Here is a 22,549-nt window from a genome sequence, read left to right as displayed (position 1 = left end):
GGCCAGACCTAATCTGACAAGACCTCAAAAGCGACTGAGTCTTTCCTGAAAGTTCAAGAGAAAGTGTGAGAGGGATTATGGGGGGGACAGCCAGCCACTAGGAGCTGAGAGTGATCCCCACTGGCTGGCAGTGAGCGAGAAAACAGGGATCTCAGTCCCACAACAGCAAGGAAATGGATTCAACCTGAGGGAGCTGAAAGCAATTCTCTTCCCAGTCGAGCCTTTGGATGAAGACACAACAATTGCTGCCTTGAGCATGGCCTTGTGAGACCCTGAGCAGGACACTGTCCCTGGACTTCTGACCTACAGAACCATGAGCTAATAACTAGGTGTTGTCTTAAGTCACTATGTTGTGTAATTTGTAACACAGAAATTGAATGCAGTGGAGAAGTGTAGGACACTCCAACAAATATTATTACAACAGTTTATTAACTAATTGGGGGATATTAGTATGGATTTGCATAAAATATTCTGTAGCAAAGCAAATTCTAGATAGGTTAAATAATTGAATGGAAAAAAATGAAACCTTATAGTATCTAGGTGAATATTTGATCTCAGGATAGAAATGTAAGTTTGGAGTATGAAAATGACAGAAAAATGCCACACGATTCAATATCTTGGAATGCGTAAGAATTAAAACTTCTTCAAATGAAAATAACAACAAAAACCTCGGAAAACATTTGCCTCAGAGAGAGCAGATAACAACGTACTATCTTTTCTATGTAAAGAACACAGGAAAGTATATTAAATATTTACAAGTGTCTCTTTGTATATCTGTGTATTCATACAAGTATAGAAAATACAAAAGGCAAAAAGTTCACATCAAATATCTCTGCACAATGAAATTATGAGTGATTTTTAAATTTCTTCTGCAGATTTATCCTTACTCTGTGTACATATCTGGAATAATTCTAGAAAATAATAATTAAATATATAATAATATTTCAATAAATAAGTCCAAAGAAATAGTATGTAATTTACCAGGATTAGTTATAGTCTGTAAACGTTTAATAAATATTTAAATGCTAAAGATCAGGGGAAATATTAGAACATTCTTGCATATGGGTGCTATGGTTACAACTGTGTAGAAATGTTACAGGTATAAATGGGAAGACTGTGTTGCCTTTAAAATAGATGTCGTTTTAGGATAGTAGGAATAGGGAAAAATAAAGATATTTCCTTTAGACTTTTATATATGAATTAGATGTTTGTTTATATGTTCTGTAGATGATAGATGAATAAATAGGAGATAGATAGATAGATTAGGTAGAAAGTCTGACGGATGAAAGAAGAAAGAAAGAACAAGAAAGAAAGAAAGGAAGGGAAACGAAGGAAGAAAGGAGGAAAGGAAAGAAGCAAAGAACGAAAGAGAAAGAAAAGAAAGATTAAAAGCCCTATCATGTGCACTAGTTTTCCTAGGGCTTCTGTAACAAAGTACCACAGACTTGGTGGCTTAAAGAACAGAATGTATCCTCTCACAATTCTGGGGGCTAGAAGTCTACAATCTAGGTGTTAGTTTGATTCTTCTGATACCTCTCTCCTTGGTTTCTAGATGGTCTCCCCATATCTTCACATTATCTTCTATGTGTCTGTGTCCTAATTTCTTCTTATAAGGACACCAGCCATATTGAATCAGGGTCCACCCTAGTGGCCTCATATTAACTTTATTACCTCTTTAAAGACCTATCTCCACATAGGGTCACACTTTGAGGTACTTGGAGGTTAGGTCTTCAACATATTAATTTTGGGGGAAACACAATCCAGCCCATAACATCATGCAAGAATGTCTCCTTCTAAGTGAAAAAACAGCACTCAATTTGCAGTTTGGTCTCTTTCTAATGTGTGCCTTTAGCACAATTACTTAATATAATGGTAATGACATTATTACTGTTATCCTTAGTTTGACTCTTTCAACCTTGATTTAGTCAAATAGGTAAATATCACTGTGGCCCCATGTATTATGAGGATTAAATAAGAAGATGTACCAGGGGATCAAGTGCTGTGCTGGTGCACAGGAAACTTTTAGAAGGTGGGCCTCTTCCCTCCCTACTCACTCTATTGCTTAATTAGTGTTTCTCAGATTTTTCCGTCAAAGTCCTCTAACAGCAGGAGAGAGGGAACCTGATGCAAAATCCAAAGAGACATTCAACAGTGTTGTTCTTCTATTTACTTAAAAACAAACAAAAAAGTTTGACCTATTCTATAATAAATCCATATTTATTAAAATAAAGAAGTAGCAAGTCTTCGTGATGTAAAATTGTTCTGGGAAAACATGGAACATTTTTCTTGTGCTTCCCCAAGTCTGCAGTTGTATCCCTGATGTGCCCAGAGACACACACCCCAGTTTGCAATTCAAACCCTCAGAGAAGCAAGACCCAGTGTTTCCCTCCAGTTCTAGAATTTCTCACAGCATGTCTTCAGAAGGGGATCAAGACAGAATATCAAACAGTAGACTGGTTTTGCAAAATGACTGGGGAAAAAATAAAAACAAAACAGAAAAATGTTAAAAAATGGGCAGGCAACAATGCCAGAAGGACAAATAACAGATGGACAAACAGAATTACAAAAACAATGCCAAGGAATAGAAGAGGCAGTAGCTGAGTTGGACAACATTATTAGAAAAGATTGCAAAATTGATTCAGCCAATGTGAACCATTGTAAGGCCATACCTACAGAGAAGCAATGCAAGGCAGCTTGAGATCTTTCTTAGGGAAATAGATGACCCTGCTTATTGTAGTTATTGTTTTGTGATGGAACTTGGAAGGCTGAGATTCCTGCATTAAGTATCGAGAAAGGGGCCAGTCCTAAAAATTAACCTGCAGTGAGATTTTCTATAAGGGACCTTAAACCTCTGCTTCATCCAAATGCTCATGATAGCCCTCATCAGGTGCATCCATAACCTCAGTGGACCACAGATAACCATCACAGGGCTAGGACAGTATCCGTGCTAATGACATGCTATTCCTATCCAACAAGCCAAGCTGAGCACCCACACCAGAAGTCCTTTGTTATTTCACAATGTGGCTCATCAATATTTGTCCTTATGAACAAAGAATTTGCTTTCCCTTCAAGAATCAGTTTCATGCGCTGTACTTAGTGTAGGAATGAATGAGCCACCTCACTGCTGAGGTACATGGACCAAGTAGATATATCACTGTCCATGTTATTGGAGTGAAATCAGCTACGAGCAGAGCTGATGACCCATGTTGAGCATTGAGGGGAATTGTTCTGACTAGGTGAGTGAATGCACAAAGTGTGTGTGGGGTGAATGCTCACCTGTGACAAGGGTAGTCTTTAGCTCCTTCCAGAAGAGAGGTTAGATGGAGATCTCCTATAAGGAAAATCAAAAGAAATGGGCACCATATAACTGATTATACCAGGGGTTGGCAAAGTATGCCTAGCTTCCAAATCCAGCCCATTGCCTGTTTTTGTATGTCCTTCCAGGTAAGAACTGTGTTTACATAAAGGTCTACAAAGAGAGAGAGACAGAGACAGAGAGAAGAATATGCAACAGAGACCATAAGGACTTATGTATTATCTAGTGCTAATCCAAAGAGTTCCCAAACCCCACTCTGAACTGGATGATACACTTTAGTGATTGTGAATTGCTTATGACTCTTACATTGCACACCCCAGTGGTAATGGCTTCCTGGTCACTGTGTGGAGAAGGGTTTTAAAAGCATGCTATAATCACATGTAATATGCATTAATTATCTTTTATGTGCCTGTAACAAATAAGAACTTTACATATGTTAACCAACCAAATCCTCACAACCACCCTTTTCCATAAGTATTTTATTTTCCCCCTTTTTAAGTGAAGAGAATTGAGCAAGAGAGAGGCTAAGTAACCTTTCCAAAGACACATAACTGGAAATGGAGGGAACCAGGATTTGAACCGGGGAAGTCTATAGTTATAGATCCATAAGTATAGATGAGTCAGGAGAGATTAACATAAGCTAGAAAAGCAAATCACACCAAATTTTGAACAGCTTTTAATACAGAGGTTCATTTCTGCTTGTGCTATATCCTTAGAGGGTTGTCTGTGACTCTGTTCCAGGTGACTTGTTTCTGGGTCCTGAGTGTTGGTACATCCTCTACCTATTGCCAGCCATGTGGCAGAGGGAAAAGAGAGGGAATCTTGTGTTGACTTTTAAATCTTCTGCCTAGACATGAAATACTCCCCTTCTGATCTTATTTCATTGGTAAGAGCAGGTCAAATAGCCAAGCCTGATGTCAATGGCACAGGAAAGGATAATCTTCCCATAGTCGGGGGCAAGGGCAGTGAATGCCTGAGTCCAGCAGTACTGTCTGTTGTAGAATACTGCACAGGCCTCCCAACCAGAGTCCCAATATCTTAAGACTTCAGCTAGGAGCTCTCTAAACTGGTTGTGACCATCTGACTCCTCTTCCCTGCACTCCCTTGAAATTTTTCAGAAATAAGAGGATGTCAGTCAATAGCAGGATCTCATTCCTTCAGTCACTGCAAACATCATTCCATCCAGGTGCTTCAGTTGTTTAAATTTGTATTACTCAGGGTTCTGTAGAGAGACAGACCAATAGATTTTAGATAGATAGATAGATATAGATAGATAGATAGATAGATAGATAGATAGATAGAGAGGGAGAGAGAGAGAGAGAGAGATTTGTTTTGAGGAATTGGCAGCTGCCAAATCCGTAACAAGTAGGGCAAGGCAGCAGGCTGGGGGTGGAGCAAGAGTTAGTGTTGCTGTCTTCAGTCCAAAGGCTGGAAACTCAGGCAGAATTTTTATGTTGCAGTCTGGAGACAGAATTCCTTCTTCTTGGAGAAACTTTGGTCTTTGCTCTTAAGGTCTTCAACTGCTTGGATGAGGCTCACCCACATTATGAAGGGTAATCTACTTTACTTAAAATCAACTGGTTGTAAGTATTAACCACATCTTAAAAATGCCTTTAAAAAAACATCTAGACTAGCTAATATTTGATCAATATTAGCCTATGGGCACCATAGTCTAGCCAAGTGGACACCTAAAATTAATCATCACACTGAAGGGCTATACTTCAGTGTAAAAGTCCTGCCATCAAACCCCACATTACATTTATGGTCCTTAGCTCTTTGTACTAGCTAAGCTAATGCTAGTTGTGGTAATAAACTCCTAAATGTCTTGGTGATTCAAGTATACTACAATTTATTTTTTGCCCGTGAAGTCCAAAATAAATACTCCCAATTGTTGAGCAGCTCTCCTCCAAGTGGTGATTCGGGAACCCAGAACTTTTTGGTTCCCTCATCTTTAACACAGAGCTTCCAAAATTGCTGTTTGTTTCTATCAAGCCATTGAAAGGAGAAAGAGCAAGAAAAGTTGCTTGTGGGAGTATTTTATGCACCTGCAAGTAATTTCTACATATCACTTCTGCTTATAGCCCATTGGCTAGAACTGGGTCACATGATCACACCTACCTCAAGAGATTCTGGGAAATAGAGTAAAGCTTCCACTAGGGAAGTATAAAGAACAGGATCCATGATTGTCTAGCTAATCTTTGCCTTATTTCTGCACCTTACATCCTCCACAGTGATCTTAAATTTTAACGTAGGTATGGAGGTAAAAGATTACAGTAAGTTACAAAACCTTCCTGTATCTTTTTTTTTTTTTTTTTTTTTTTCTGGTAAATTGGAAATAGCTTTTCTACTTCTGATGTGAGGAGTCAATACACCATGGCAGTGAAAGCTCCTGATGCAGATTAGGTGCCCAACATTTCTTTTTGGTTTCAAGCAGTTGAAAAAGAGTCCCGCCTTCCTGAAGATTTTGGTAAGCCAACATCACACCCTTGACTGGTTCTAGAAGGAGAAGCTAAGAGTTAAATGTCTCAAGGTAAAAAAAAAAATCTGCACTTTTTTAGAGTCTGCTTCCAAAGTGCCTCTGAATATCTGTACGGCTGAAGCCTCCCAAACTGAGTCCTCCACCTTAGAAACCATCTCCTCTTTGTTCAGATGGGCTTCATTTCTCACTGACCCTGTCAACAGCTCCGCAAAGCTAATTTGCTAGTTCAGTGGCTCATCATCAGTTCCTCTTACAAGAAACTGACAAAGGTCAACCGTGTAAAAAAAGAATGTTTGATTTCAGACTTTAATCCAAAGAGTTGCAATATTTCTCTGCTTCTCTGAGTGAATTAACACAAAACTTACCTAATTGCTTATTATACATGGAGGGAATAGATTTCCCCTGCTGGTCCCACCGCTCTCTTAACTCCTTTTGAGTGACGCTTGAGATCCTGCTTAAGCTGATTTGATGAGAAAGCTACTATGATCTGTCAATAAACCAAACCCAACATGTGGTCAAGGACTTCAGAAGCCACATGACACCCATCACCTTTGTCATTCTTGAAGGAATTAGTCAGCTGGCCTGGCTTCAGCATCTACTACTAACTTTATGATCTTGGCCAAATTACTTGAATTAACTGAGCCTCAGTTTATTCCTCTGTAAAAGAGACCTACTAAGTCTACCACCTATGGACTGCTTTAGGATTAAATGAATCTGTTTATAGAAATGTTGTTGGCCTACATTGCATGCTCAGTCATTTCTAGGTGTCCTGCCTCTCTCTTTAGGTGTAGATCAAGTGTTCTTTACTTCACGTCACTCCGTCGTGCTTTATGAGTTAGGGCACTTTGTTTGCAGGCAGAATAAACCAACATAAATGGAAATAAAATTTTGATATTTAGTATAGGGACACACTCGTGTCTCCCTGAACCTCAGTTTTGGAATATAGCCAGTCCTTAGAGAAAACACGAAACAGCATCTGGTAAGCCTAGAGAATGGACTCTTTGTGTCATATTTCTGCTTCTCTCTGTTCAGTCCAACTCTTTCTCTTATATATACAGATATGCTTTCCTGTTTATACTATTCACCTGTTGGAAAATATCCAAATCACAGCTCTGGACTTTTAAATATCTTTTTGTTTCTGCTGTCAGAGTCTACTCTAGTGTCAACTATAACTGAAAAATGTCAGTTCTAAATTCGATTGGCCCAGCTTGTGTCAGCTGTCCACACCTGGCCCAATCCACTGGAACCATTTATAAATATGGGTTCTGAGGTACCTCCTCTGCAGGTAAGGGAGCAGTTAAGGGGGCCACAAGTATGTCTACTATCAATACAATGGGAGCCTAAGAAGGATTTCATTTTTATTATGAAGAATATAGATGGAAAAAATGGAATGTCCCCTCCCTCTTTTTTCACCTAGGATTCCACAGACTTAAAGAAATAATCTTGGTTTCTGTTCCAGGTTATTGCAGAATGGACGATATAAGATGGAGGACAACGGACTACATGGATGATCATACTAAAAACATCACCTGGAAGACACTGGATGCCTCTGGAAGCCTAAATACCAATGCCAGCACAAGGGAAGCTTCCTTCACACAAAATATACTGTGTCAGAATATGACAACATTGCACCTGGCTGCATCTTTAATGCTCTCTCTCCAGTGAAATAGATGACAAGGGGTCTTCAGACTGAGGTGTGTGGGCATCTCTGTACCCCCAGTCCAGTGTGACCCAGGCAGAGTTACGGAAACTGCTGGCTTTGCCCATGATGAACCTTCCACCAAGTCTCAGCAGGTTTCTCAATGAAAATGCCCTATTACTGGGCTGAATCAATTAATTGAAGACTTTAGTCTTTCCTGTAAGAGGAAGTTCAATCCGATTTATGTGTGACACATACTGTTGCCAACATCAAATCTCAAATAAATATTTTCTTTCTGTATATTTTATGGCATAGTCTTTATTAGAGAAATGAAAAGAAAGAAGTTTAAGTTTGAGTCTTTTAACAAAGGAGAGAATTTTATAGACCATCCTTGATACAAATTAAAATAGAAAGATGATATATAGATAGATAGATAGATAATATATATATATAATTGACTTTGACACAATGTCAAATCCTGACACTTTAGAGCATACAACTTTTAATTGTCTTTAATTGTACAACTGTTTTTCAGACATTTCCTATGAGAAAGACATTTTTATATGTTATTTAATTTAACAATTACAAGTCCATTAGGTAGATAATAGTAAACCCATTTTACAGATTTAAAAATATTGAGGTCAGGGAATTCAGGTAATTTGTCTGAGAACAGGTAACTTGTAAGAGGCAATTTGAGGTGTGAAGCTAGTCTTTTGGACTGGAGCAAGGGGAGGAAGGGAGTTGGTCAAAGAGACATGGTCCCTGACCTAAGGAAATAATTGACTACAATCTTACAAGAATATCAAGATTACTTATCAGCACAAATATCTCCAGGTTCTTCTCAAAGATTCTAATACATGAGTCATTTTTACAGTAGAAAAGTGAACCCAACTTTGACTTATGACCAGAGGAAGTAACAGAGACCAGATGTACTGTCACAAATGAAACAAATAAAAAGAATAATAAAATATATAAAGCAAGAGTTTTCAATAATTGGCCATGAGGCAAGGCAGGAATCCCTGAGTAATGAGAAGAAAATCAGATGTAGCCAAAATTATCCTAGTTTATTGCTTAGAGAGCATTTCCAGTCTACAGAAAAGGGAAGAGAAATCTACCAGAGTTTGGCAGTCTCCCTGAGTTGAGGGAAGATAGCTGGGAGGCCAAGATCGATAGAGTTCACAAGGCAGAGTATCAGACACAAGAGAGCTGCCCAGAGAGAGAATTCAGAGATCTGTAGTGGGTTTCCCTCAAGTCTTCAAATAAAGACTGATCAGCACATGCATGTAAGGAACCTACATAAGACTGGGTAAGACACACCTGAAATAATCAGAGGAAATAATCCCAGAGCTCGCACAAGGCTGGGAAAATTTTTTGTTCCCATCAGTAGGAGTGGAAAGCCTATTAACTCACAGGACATCAGGTAGGGTAATCAGAAGGGTTTTTTCCATTGCTCTGGTCTTGTCTAGTAAATCTTAAAAGCAAGATCCAGATGAATCAGAATGTTTCCAAATAATTTAACTACATACCAGAATAACACTTAATAATATTTATAGGAATATAAATTATCCATCACTCAACAAGTAAAATTCACTGTCTCTGGCATCAAATAAAAAAAAAAAAAATTACAAGGCATGGAAGGGAGAAAGAATATATGAGTCATAATGAGGAGAAAAATCAATCAGTTGACATTCAGAAATTAAATAGCTGATAAAATTAGTTCAAAAAGGTCATTAAAACAAGCATTATAACTATTTTTAAATGCATTTCATATGGTCAATGATCTAGAGGAATGAATGAATATGTTAAGACATGAGACATATGATAAAAAGACCAAAATTAAACTTCTATAAATGAATACTATATAGTCTGAGATGAAAAGTAGGTTGCATGAGATTAACAGCATATTAGACATTGCAGAAGAATAGATTAGTGATCTTGAAGATATAATAATAGAAACTATCAAAATGAAACACAGGAAAAAAAAAAAAAAAAACTAAGAAAAAAGAATAAAAAGAATATTAGTGACCTGTGGAAAATACATGCAAGTGGAGTCCTTGAAGAAGGAAGAGCAGAAAAATATTTGAAATATTAACAACTAAAATTTTTTAAATTTAATGAAAACTATAATTCTACAGATGCAAGAATCACAATGAACTCAAAGCAGAAGGAATCAAGAACAGAAATTAGAAAGAATCAAAAACAGAATGAGAAGATCGAAATTAGAAGATACTAGAACTAAATGAAAATTAGAAGACAGCATATCAAATTTTGTGGGCAGTAGCTAAAGCAGTCTTCAGAGGGAAATTTATGTCAATAAAATGCCTATATTAGAAAGGAAGAAAGGTCTCAAATCAGTGACCTCAGCTTCCACTTTAAGAAACCAAAAGAATAGGGCTTCCCTGGTGGCGCAGTGGTTGAGAATCTGCCTGCCAATGCAGGGGACACGGGTTCGAGTCCTGGTCTGGGAAGATCCCACATGCCACGGAGCAACTAGGCCCGTGAGCCATAATTACTGAGCCTGCGTGTCTGGAGCCTGTGCTCCCCAACAAGAGAGGCCGCGACAGTGAAAGGCCCGCGCACCGCGATGAAGAGTGGTCCCCACTTGCCGCAACTAGAGAAAGCCCTCGCACAGAAACGAAGACCTAACACAGCCATAAATAAAATAAATAAATAATTTAAAAAAAAAGAAACCAAAAGAATAAAAATAAATACAATTTAAATATAACCACACCTCATAAATGAATAATATTGTGATCCAATCAGTGCATACAGCCACTCTTTTTCCACCCACAGACAGATACAAACACAAACTTTGGACCCATACAGTCACGTCCTGACCCTAGCACAACTTACATGGTCTTAGGCAAATAACTCCACTTCTCTGAATCTCCATTTTCTCCTTCATGAAATGGGATAATGAGGCTGGATCTTGAAGACCGGACAGGAGTTCCTTAAGTGAACAGAAGGGATAGGGATGGCATTCCATACAAAGGGAAATATCCACAAACATAGGAAGACTTCCAGGAATGTGGTGCTTGAGGCAGAGGCCATGCATATAGTTTAATATCAGTTCAGAAAGTATGAACCTTAAAAGGCAGAGGGAGGGAGCAGGTGGAGATGATCTTGACCGTGGACTGCCTCACCCAGCCTCCTAAAGACAGTGGGGAACTGCCCTTGAGCAAGAATTCCAGTGAGTGACCTCAACAGAAGCCCATGCTTTCCAAAGATCATAGCTGTGGTCTTTGGATAATTTAAATCATATGCTTCAATTAGTCATCAAGCCCACAGAGCTTACAAGGTGAATGAAAGTTTAGAGAATTTTGTTCCAGAAAATTCAACAAGAAAAACTTAAGATGATCTGTTCGTTTGTATTAGAAATCTGTCCATGCCAATTCATTTCGTAGGTGTATTGAATAAATGAATTATTTATCCTGCCTTACAAATGTTTGTCCATAGATTATCTAAATAAGACAGAGCTCTCAGGTGGGGATTCTCTCTTGGAAGAATTCTTCAAATGTTTTCAGAACATCTTTTTTCTTTTATTCAGGTCTTATCCCCTGGGTTCTGAAACAAAGATCATTGCCATGAGAGTATGGAAAGAAACACACACATGCATCTTGTGAAAAATTTCCAAGTTCTAGATACATATACACTCAAGCAAAGTGCCTAGTGGGCTGTTGCTTGAGCCAAGATTCAGTTAAGTGTGGCTGGGAATGTCAAATTCACCTGCTTTTATTTTTTTCTGAAGAAAGTGACAAATGCCCATCTCAGTCACTGGAGCACAAAATTAGCCAAGTGCTTCAGGGAAAAGGCAACACAGAAGAAATAAACAAGAGGTCAGAGACCCTGACCCATGTGGGGAGTAGTGAAAATGGCTAGGAAAATAAAACCCATTCATTTGTAATGGAGATCATGCCATCCAGGTAACCAGGTCCATCTGATTGCACGAAGATCTCAGAATTTCCTCCTGCCCTAGACACTGATGTGGAACATGCCTGAGTTTAAGCTAACTTTGACAGCTCAGAACTGTTTAATTCAAATCATCAGGAAAAACATTGTCCACATTCATGATCATACATAGAATACAGAGGCAGAGGAGGGCTTCTGAGCTATGCCTCCATTTACATTCCTTGTATGAGTTAAGAAATTTCCACCAGCTGTGAATGACAGAGGCTTAAATAACAGAGGCTTAAATGAGTTAGAATTTTATTTCTTTTTCCTGTATAGGAGGTTCAAAGGTGAGCAGTCTGAGGGTGGTCTGATAGCTCCAACATCAACAAATACCAAGGCTACTTTATCAGTCTGCTTCAGCATACTTTGCATTGGCTCCCATTCTCAAGCTAAAACAAGGCCCAAAATGGCTGTTGAAGCTCCAGCCATTATGGCAGTATTCCAAAAGAAGGAAAGGACAAAAGAAATATCTGTCTTGATTTTAAGAAGCTTACTGGAAGCCCCATTGAATATTTTCAGTTATATCTCATTTGTGGGAACTTATTCACATGGCCACTTGTGAGGGAGGAAGATTGACAGGGAAATAGTCTTCAGCTCAGCACTTTGCCACCTGGGATAAATATGGGATTGTCTTAGGAAAGAAGGAAAGAATGTGTCTTTGGTAGGCAACTATTAATTCACTTTTGACTTACAACTAGTGTGTGCAGGTCCCCGTTGGAGGACATAACCTGCTTTTCTGGAGAAAAAAAAAATTTCTTGTTTTTAAAATTTTCAGAAAAGAGAGAACAAGTAGAGAGAAGGAAAAAATAACAGCCATAGCTAATTACCAGGAATAAACACCATTAATGTTTGATGTCTTTCCTGTAACTCTTTTTTCAGTATATTGAAAAAAAGATCATATAACATATATAAAATCATATGTAATTATTTTAAAATACAAACAATATTTATGATTATGAAATTAACACTAGTTTATTAAAAAATAGAAAACCCCAAAAAGTATAACAAAGAAACTGAAATTTAGTCTTAATATCCAGGTATAACAATCACTGTGAATATTTTAGAGTATTTTAATGCTGACTTATCTTTCAATTTTTGTATTATTGATGTCATATTGTATATAAGCTGATTTTAAATTATGATTAGTACAGAATTCATAGGTCTCATCTGAAACATGATTGGAAATGAAGAAATATAATAATAAATATCATATTTCATTGATTCTAAGACATATCTTTCACATTTTAACATCTCTGAAATTTGGATGCATCTTATAATTAATGGCATATCATAGTTTAATTGGCATCTTTTTTTCTTAGTGGCACATGAAACAATGATACTTCTTATGATTGATAATGAATTAGATTTGATTAAAGCAGTAATATCTGTCACTAGATAGTTTATTAGTCATTCAAATTAACTTAAGTCATTCACTGTAAAATTGAAAGACTCAGAAAGTTATTCAGTAATTCTCTGGCAATAAAATTTGACCGTTATTTTCCTTGGTCTAACTTGGTTTTTGGAGAGAGAGACATAACAGAACAGGGTATTTTGGTGACATAGCAAACTTGGCCCAGAAGGAGTAGTTTGCATAATTTGGGGTCAGATTATAAAGTTTCTGGGGGGAGCATGGATGGTTCAGTAATTTGCCTCACATATAGACCCCCCTACCAATTTTTCCTTTAATTTGCACAGTGAATTGAATCCCTGTTCTCAGTTATTCACTTCCCCTCCCTGTAAGAGAATCAAACATCTTCAGTCATGGCCATGTAACTTGCAGTCCCGTCCTGCACAAGACATACACTTTTCTGCCGTAATGACATAGAATGTAGCCTTACAGATCACTTTGGCCAATGGGATATGAGCAGATGTGATATACACATGGCCAGGCAGAAGCTGTGACAATCATAATGGGGTTTTAACAGCTTTCTCATCCTTTTCTCTCTGCCATGAGAAGGAGTCCCAGTAGGAGCAGCTCTTTTGTCTTGAACCTACCATGAAGACAGGCAGAGCAGACCTGAGTAGACCTGCAGCTTTTCATAGGTAAAGTTCAATGTGAACAAAAATAAGCCTCTGTTGCTACTGTATCCCGCTGAGGTCTGGGAGTACTTTGTTACTGCACCATAGCTAACACAAGAGCTCATAAAATTTGGCAAGAAAAATGGGTTGAGAGATGGGCTCCAGGAAGTATATTTCCTGATTTAGGGCCAAAATTTATCCTTAGGTCTAACTGGTAATATAGGACCCAAATAGGTTAGTAATATGGGGGTCTAAACTAAGTATGTCTGTGTTAAAACAGAATCTGATCAGAAGCTACTGACAAAGTTATCTTAATCTTATTTTTTAACAGTCATAATGTTTTGATTGTTGAGTACCTAAAATTGGACTTACCTTTTAGAAAACTTGAGTTCCTCTTCATCATTTTTTTTCCAGAAGGATGAGTGAGTGACACCCTTTTCTGAGTGTCTAAATAGATGATGATGCCTTTCTACTGTCTTTATATGGAGTAAAACATTACCCATTACACAGGTTTAGGCCACAGTGATTTTCCTCACAAAGCCTGTAGGTAACACTCTATGTTCATTGTATTGGTGAGAAAGAGTTTGAAACAGCATGCTATTTTTTTTTTTTTATTGAAATATAGTTGATTTACAATGTTGTATTAGTTTCAGGTATACAGCGAAGTGAATCAGTTATACATATACATATATCCACTCTTTTTTTTTTAAGATTCTTTTCCCATATAGGCCATTACAGAGTATTGAGTAGAGTTCCCTGTGTTATACAGTAGGTCCTTATTAGTTATCTGTTTTCTATATAGTAATGTATATATGTTAATCCCAATCTCCCAATTTATCCCTCCTCCCCATCCCCTGGTAACCATAAGTTTGTTTTCTACATTCATGACTCTATTTCTGTTTTGTAAATAAGTTCATTTGTACCCTTTTTTTTTTTTTTTAGATTCCACATATAAGCAAATATCATATGATATCTGTCTTTATGTGTCTGACTTACTTCACTCAGTATGACGATCTCTAGGTCCATCCATGTTGCTGCAAATGACATTTATTAACCAGATGTATACTGACTTTGTTTTCATTTTTTGATCATTTTATCAGGACATCCGTAGGATTAATTTTATTTTTATTGGGTTTCCCCAATCATGGCCTGTACTTTAATCTCTATGCTCAGTTCTTTTTTAAACTTAGGGACTTTTTTTTCAGTTATGAACCACCTGATAAGATAATCTCAGATTTCATTCACTAGCAGTCCACAAATAGCTATTGGTCCCTTACTTTATTCAAGGAAATATCCTGCATAGTAGTTACTGAGATGAGGCTCTGGCCCTCATGGAGCTTAAAGTCCAATAGAAGACAAGGCAACAAATTAACCAACAATTCACAGACTGAATGGTGATGAGTCAGAGCTGATCTCTCTCCTTTCCTGTGGGGGTCATTTATGTCAGGTTTGTGTGCTTAACTGGGTATAGGGTTCGCTGTGCGTATATGAACAGTATCTCATAGGAGGGATGCTGATCTTTTCATATAAAGAATGGAAACCTAGTAGCTTAAAATATTGGTGTTCTTTGATTATTTCTAATTGATAAAGTTTGTACTCAAGAAGACCTGTCACTCAGACTATACGCTCTAAGAGCTTATGGATTTTTGTCTACGTTGTTCCTTGACATATCCAAGGCACTAGAACAATCCCTGGGATGTAACAATTGAACAATAAATATTCACTGAATGGACCATAGATTATAACACATCCTTGTACCCCATGTCTATGACCTCCCATGTCATTTTCCTATACCTTTACATTCTGAATGGGCATCCAATTCCCATTCCTCAGCACCAATTGACTTTTCCACATTGTCACCTCTGTCCTTTCTGCCTTTTATAGTCTTTTTCTGGCTCCAGCCTGAGTTTGATCTCTGTCATCATGCTCTGAGTAGCTTCCCAGAGGCCTTTCTGTACCCCAGTCCCCTGTCACCTTATCTCAGTGCTCTCTTAGCTGTGGTTTTATTTTTATTTCAGGAAGATAATATCTCATTTGCTCCTGTCTTGTAAGAAAGCCTGCCACTCTTGAGGTTCCTCGGGTATGGCTATTCCTTCTCTTTCTGAGAACGGTCATTGGCACAATATTTTACTCCTCCTTAAAAAATGAAAGACCCAGTCTTGGTTAACCAAAATGACATGTGAGTTTGCCATTGAGCTCCACATATTCTCTTTTATGACTTATTTTTTTTCTTTTGCTGTGTACAAAATCAATCTTTTGACATTAACTGTTTTCATTCTCAAAATACTTTAAAAAAAATACTGAGCAAAAGAAAACCCCAATATTGAGGTCAAATGATATCAATTTAACTTGGAATAAAAGAGCAGAAAGAGGTTGAGAGGTTTCTTATGCTGTGAACTTCTCTATTTTACAGATGAGAAAACTGAGGTCCATAAAGAACAAGGTATGTGCAGTCACACAGCTAAGGTGCAAAGGTTTAGAAAGGCAGGAGCCTACATGCCAGTTCCCTGCTCCTTCCACTACAGCACCCAGCGAGCATCATTTCTAACAAGGAGAGGATGCAGAGCCTGGAGTTCATTTCCTGCTGCCATGAGAAGTGTTCTCAGGGATTATCCCAGTTGCAAGATTAGGAGAAAGCCCTGGCTCTATAAGTACTTCCCTTCATCTATGATCTCCCTCTGTATTTTCAGGTTCCTGAATCATATTTTTAAAAAGTCACACAAAGACAAATATCATAAGATATCATTTATATGTGGAATCAAAAAACATAATGCAAATGAACTTATTTACAAAACATAAATAGACTCACAGACATAGAAAACAAAACTTATGGTTATCAAAGGTGAAAGGGGGGAAGGATAAATTAAGAGCTTGTGATTAACATATACACACTATTATATATAAAATAGATAAACAACAAGGACCTACTGTACAGCACAGGGAACTATACTTGATATCTTGTAGTAGCCTATAATGGAAAAGAATCTAAAAAAAGAATATATATAGAAAAAAATATATATATATAGTATATATATAGAATATGTATATATTCTATATGTAGTATATATATATCTGAATCAGTTTGCTGTATACCTGAAATAAACACAACATTGTAAATCAACTATATTTCAATAAAAAAATTTTTAAAAGTCACAGTCTCTGCCTTTCAGAAAGCCAAGTGTTTCTGATTTAATGAAGAATGTAGGGAGGAGGTAGGTTTGGGGTGGGGGACATTTGCCAGAATAATGTGATGGTTATGCTACCTTCTCTGAAGCTCTTCCAAGGCCATTTGCCAATGTTCCTTTATTAGGAGTCATTTTGGGCTAAAACTCCTGCTGGCCTCACCCTTTACTGCCATAAAGACATCAATTTCCAGGAAATTAGCCTTCGCAAACCCATGAGTGATCACGCAGGGCTGAGTCCAGTCTATTTCAAGTAGGTAAAGAACAATTCTTGTATACAAATCAATTAAGATTGATTGCAATTGATTTGAAGAAGGGATCAGATTTATTCTCCACTGGGACTTAGCCCAGGATTAGCATAGTTGTGTCAGTGGGCTTTAGTCAAAGTCCATCATTTACAAATGATGAGTTTCATTATTTGGGCTTAGGAACTACTTATTATTACTAGTCTGTGTCAAAAAAAAAAAAAAAAGAAAGAAGCTGATATGAAAATAGATGAAGTTTGCATTCTATCGAGCAAGCATAGTTTTCTTATTAATTTTATGCATTATTTACAGTGATAGTTAAACATATTGATCTTAGCAAAGCAGGAAGTGTTACACCAACAACTAGATTTGACTAAGAAACGGTAATAATTATCAATTAGCGGGAATTACTGCTAATAAGGTTGGGGAAAGTGCAGAAAATTTCTGATTACGAAGAACTGACGCTTTCACAGTGTTGTGTAAATTGCCAAGATTTTAAAAATACATCTGCCTCGTATGATATTCAAAAAGGAAAAAAAAGTGTTAGGCACATAATTACTAGATACATCCAAGCTACAAACCTTTTTGTTGTTCTTTTAATCATTTGGAAGAAGAGGAGTCATTGCTTAGAAGATTTTTGCCCTTTTCTGAGGATAACAAGTAAAATTAACTAACAGCTCAATTATTCTGTTAATGAGGCAATTCCCTCCCCACTTGCATAAATTCAATTTATTTTTCTTTCCAATATCCTCTCTTCTACCATCAATCAACTATCTTTTCAGGGGAAAAAAATTATACAAGAAAACGGGGGTGGGCATGGGGTGAGGGCAAGATTGAGGCTGGTCATACATTGTCATGTGGAAGCAGAAATGAACTTAAAATAACCCATTTTACAAATGACAAAACTGAGGCCCCAAAAGGCTTCCTAGCCAGCCTGGGACAGAGCAAAGGGAATGTCCAGTTTTCCCAGATTTGAGGTTCATGTTATTATATGACCCCGCAGATGGTCAGGATGAAGCTTGCTCCTTGTAGACTGTTGTTTTCCACAAATGTTTGGCTGTTTGTTGGTGGTCCCATTGTACTACTCATTAAGAGCTTTTAAGCTGCACGAGGTAAGCAATAGAAGTGAAATAATTCCAGGCAAAAGCAAAGAAAAGGACTTTTTAGTTAGTGAGGGCAGTCTCATCACAGATAAATATAAGGTTTCCTTTCGGCTTTTGGGAGCACTACCCATCTGTCAAGAGTTGCCCTGACGTCTCTGAGCAGCTGTGGAAAGAAGTTCAGGGTCCGTGGGTCAGGAGCCGAGCTGATTTTTGTCCATTTCAGTTTTGACACATGACAATGTAAGTGTACTGTTTTGCACCTAAGTTAGGACCCAAACAAAATGGTCCACCTGCTCATTTATCTCCTCCAGCCTTGATCTCAGTTGTCGTTTAACATTTCCTAAGTATAACCCCTGCCTAAAATAATGCCGAACACGTTTGCTCAGAATTCAGTCGCTTTTCCACATTCTCTGTTACTGTGATTGCTAACAGCACTGCCCCACCCTGCCACTTCTCTGAGCATCTTTGTTGACAAGTTCCTTGCCCCGTCTTCTGGATTCTGCCTTCTCAGCATCTCCTGACTTCAGCTTCCATTCTCCAAACTCTGAAGGCATTCTCTGCACACCTTCAGACTCTGGCTGGATTCCCTCAGGGTTCTCCTCTGCCTGCCTCTTCTCTCCTCTCCCTCCAATCCATCTTGGGTACTGCTGCCAGAAGAATCTATTTCCTTTTTTATGTATAAATAGTTTAATTAATTATTTTTCTGGTTTAAATAATGGTTAGGGTCTGCCTATCATGAAAACTGTTCAAATATCTTTCAATTTATCACCTATCCACATTCTCTCTCCGATAGCTATCTGCTTTGAGCTATACAATTGTCATGTCTGACTTTGCCATAAAATTTAGGTTGGTACAGCGAAATGAGGCTAGGCTTTGGAGTCAAATGATCAAGAATACCTTCCCAGCTTAGCTACTCACTTGCTCTGTAGAGACTCTGTGGTCCTAGGTCCTGATCTACTTAATTGAGCAAAACCTTATGGACTGAATGAGTGCAATTTGGAAGATTGCTTTAAAGATGGGAAGGCAAGTCTTGGAAAGATATTGAAGTGATAGAAAACCCCAACTCAGATCAAGGATGGGGGCATCAAAGAGATAAATCAGATAAAGGAGGAAAGAAAAAGTTCCTGGGTCTTTTACTATAGGCTGGAGAATTTATATGCATGATCTTATTTAATCCCACCAGCAATCTTGTGAGATCGATATTGGTATCTCCACTTTACACAGGACAGAAGGATCTATTTCTGAAGCCATGTTTTTTGTTTGTTTTTCTTTCAAATCACACAGATAAATAATAGATATATTCTCACTGTAAAATGTTTAACTAGTATAGAGCACATTAAAAGTTTCCCCTCACCCCCAGATAAATACAACACCCTCAAACAACCCTCCAAAATTCCAGACCATCTTCTATTCATTGAGATATATTTGTGTACACTCCATTTTCCATTTGTGTGTTTATGTGAATGGGAGCATACATCTATTTCTGTGACCTTTTGTTTTCACCTAGCAGTGAGATGATTTCAAATCAGTTCATATGGCTGCCACACCCATAACTTTCTCTTTTTTTTTCTTTGCCGTAACTTATTTTCAATGGGTCTTTGATATTCCAGAGTTTGGGGATTTAGGATACTTTGGTTTTTTTTTTTTCATGTATTGATAGATTTCAGGATTAGTTTTGGTGCTGTTTTTGCTAGTACAAGTAATGATGCAATAAACACATACTGGTGTGTGCATAGCATTGGATAAACAGTGTGCAACTTTAAAATGTTTGAAAGTTAAATGACAAATTTCAACCCAAAAAGACCGTACCAATTTTAAAAAAATGCTCTGAGCAGCTTTTAGGGAAAGTGCAGGCTCTCCTCAGTTTAGGATTATTGTCAATTTTATTTTTAAGAAAAATGTTTCAGTGGTTGCAATACTGTCTTATTGCTTTGATTTGCATTTCCCTGAGTAATAGTGGCTGACGGTATTTCTCTTGTGAATTGATATCCCATTCTTCTATTAGTTTGCTAATTTTTCTATTAAATTGCTTTTGAAAAATAATATTAATATTTTTGTGTATTTGTGGGAAATATGTTCTCTCAATCAGTTGTCTTTTAACTTTTTATATAGCATCTTCTGACAAATAAAAGATTTATACTTTTATATACTCAAATATGCCAATCTTTTTTTTTTTTTTGGCTTCTAATTCTTTGTTTTCTTTGGAAGATTTGATACACCCCAAGATTTACTCTATCTATATTCCTATGTATCTATGTCTATCTATCATTTATCTTCTATATATATATATATGCATGTATACACACACACACCCCTTTCCTATCTTCAGTATCTTTTGTAGCTATGACTAAAGACATCAACATGCAAATTTAATATCTCCCTTCTAAATTTAAAATACATTATTGTCATCTACCTTCTTCCTCCTGAGAGTAAAGGTTAAATCCAATGGACTATTAGGCCTTTCATGACTTCCATCACTTCATTTCTTCCTTCTCAGTCTGCACCTGCTCTCAAGAAGAAAGGGCTTCATTTTATATCTCAAAGAGCCAGACTCATGGGCTTTTGCACATGCTGCCTGCAACTCTGTAGGATGCTAGGCTGCTCGTTTTCTCAGTGTTCCTCTCCAATAAGCAACCAGGAAGAATATCCTGGACCTTTCTTAACAGGTGAGGGAAGGAATGAAAGGAGGAGGGGAGTGAAGGAAGAAGAACACATGCCAAGAGTTTATGGTTTAGCAGGAAATCTTGCTAAAATCCTTATGAGTTAATGGGGGGAAAACAGGAGCCAGAGGTACAGCGGGAGGGATGACTGGACTGAGCTTTTCTGCACTGACCACTCATACCTTCAGAGTCCTTTATTTCCTGGGAACGTGGTTTCTGAAATTCCCTAACTTTGTGCTGGCAGATCTTTCCAGGGGCGTCTGAGGACCAATCAGTAGGAAACGGAAAGAAAGAAAGTGAGTTCTTCACGGTTGGAAGTATGTGTTGGATGCCACCCCCTGCCTAAAATCCTCCCACACTGTTCGTAATCGCCAGGATACTTTGAACACTTTATTTCAGTTGCAAGTATTTTCTTCCTGACCCTCAGCATCCCATCTCTCCTTACCTCCTAACACCCTCGGCCTGCACGGGGTCCCCTGGGAAGTTCCCTATGTGGATCTTTCTGCTTCAACTCCTCAATTAGACGATCATGCTGTTCCCTCTGCAGGGAGCAATTCTGAATCCACTTGTAGGTGGACAAACTTGTACTGACTGTTCAAGAGTCAGAATACATAACAACTCTCACGGAGACATCTATGTCCTCCCTAAACCTAGGCTTCCCTCTCTCCATCCAAGCCCTACTCTGGAACCTCACTTTACTCATTCTGCATCTTAAACCTAACCTTACTTCCCATCGTTAACCCTAAACTTAACCTTATCCAATCTATCCATAAGCCTAAACCTAGGCTCACCCTGCCCACCCGAACTTTAAGCCTCACCTCATTTTTCTACCTCTAACTATAAATCTCACCTTATTCTACTTATTTGTAACCCCAAATCTAACCCTCACCCTGCGACGTGAAAGGTGAACGATGGATGTGTGGATGTATGTATATATGTAAGCATGTGTGTCTGGATGGTTATATAGATGGATGCATGCATGGATAACTGAACATGTGACTGCATGGATCGATGGATGGATGGATGGATGAGTATTTGGATGGAGGAATGTATGTGTGTGCGTGTGTGTGTGTGTGTGTGTGTGTGTGTATGTACCGATAGATATATAGATGCATGGATGGATGGATGGATGAGTATTTGGATGGAGGAATGTATGTGTGTGTGTGTGTGTGTGTGTGTGTGTGTGTGTACCGATAGATATATAGATGCATGGATGGATGGATGGATGAACAGATGGATGGGTAAGTAATGGAGTGTATGCGTGTTTGTGGGTGTGGGTATGGATGTATTGATGATTAATGATGACAATGATGATGAAATGACTTACTGGATTCAGGGAGACCCATAAGAAAAATGTCATGTAAGAGGCCTGTACCAGGGCAGTGGCAGAAGAAAAGAGGATGCAAACATAAATCGAAAGATACTTTTTTTAGGAATTAGCGATATCATCAGTGAAAAGACGGAGCTGTTAACGAAAAGGAATGATGCAGTACTCTGGGTCTCAGGAGCCTACATCTCTTTGTGATTCACAGAAGTTAAAGGTATTTCTTCATCACCTGCTGCATGCTTCACAAAGAGTGGGGTACTTGGAGGACTGGGAAAGCAGTGAGTGGCACAATGGTGAGCTTCGGGATGGTAATGCTGTGGCAAGTCCAAAGAGAATAGAGGACGGACTCTAGAGGGATGTTGTTTTGTTGCATAACTCATTTCAGTGATTCCTAGCCTTTCCTGTGCATAAGAATCACCTGGGGGGATTTTTAAAAAATACACATACAGAATTGACAAGTTCCAATCAAGTGGTTTGAAGTCGGCCCAGGTATTGCCCAAGTAAGTCTAATGTGTAGTCAGGGTAGAGAACTAATTCATTAACATATTAATTAATAAAATTCAACCAGAAGAACTCCGACTTATCAAATGGGTATCGCTAATCACATGCATCCGGACCCCGTCACACC

The sequence above is a fragment of the Balaenoptera ricei genome, chromosome 2 (assembly GCF_028023285.1).
Source record: "Balaenoptera ricei isolate mBalRic1 chromosome 2, mBalRic1.hap2, whole genome shotgun sequence".
Classification (NCBI taxonomy): domain Eukaryota; kingdom Metazoa; phylum Chordata; class Mammalia; order Artiodactyla; family Balaenopteridae; genus Balaenoptera; species Balaenoptera ricei.
Note: the sequence above shows the minus strand (reverse complement) of the source record.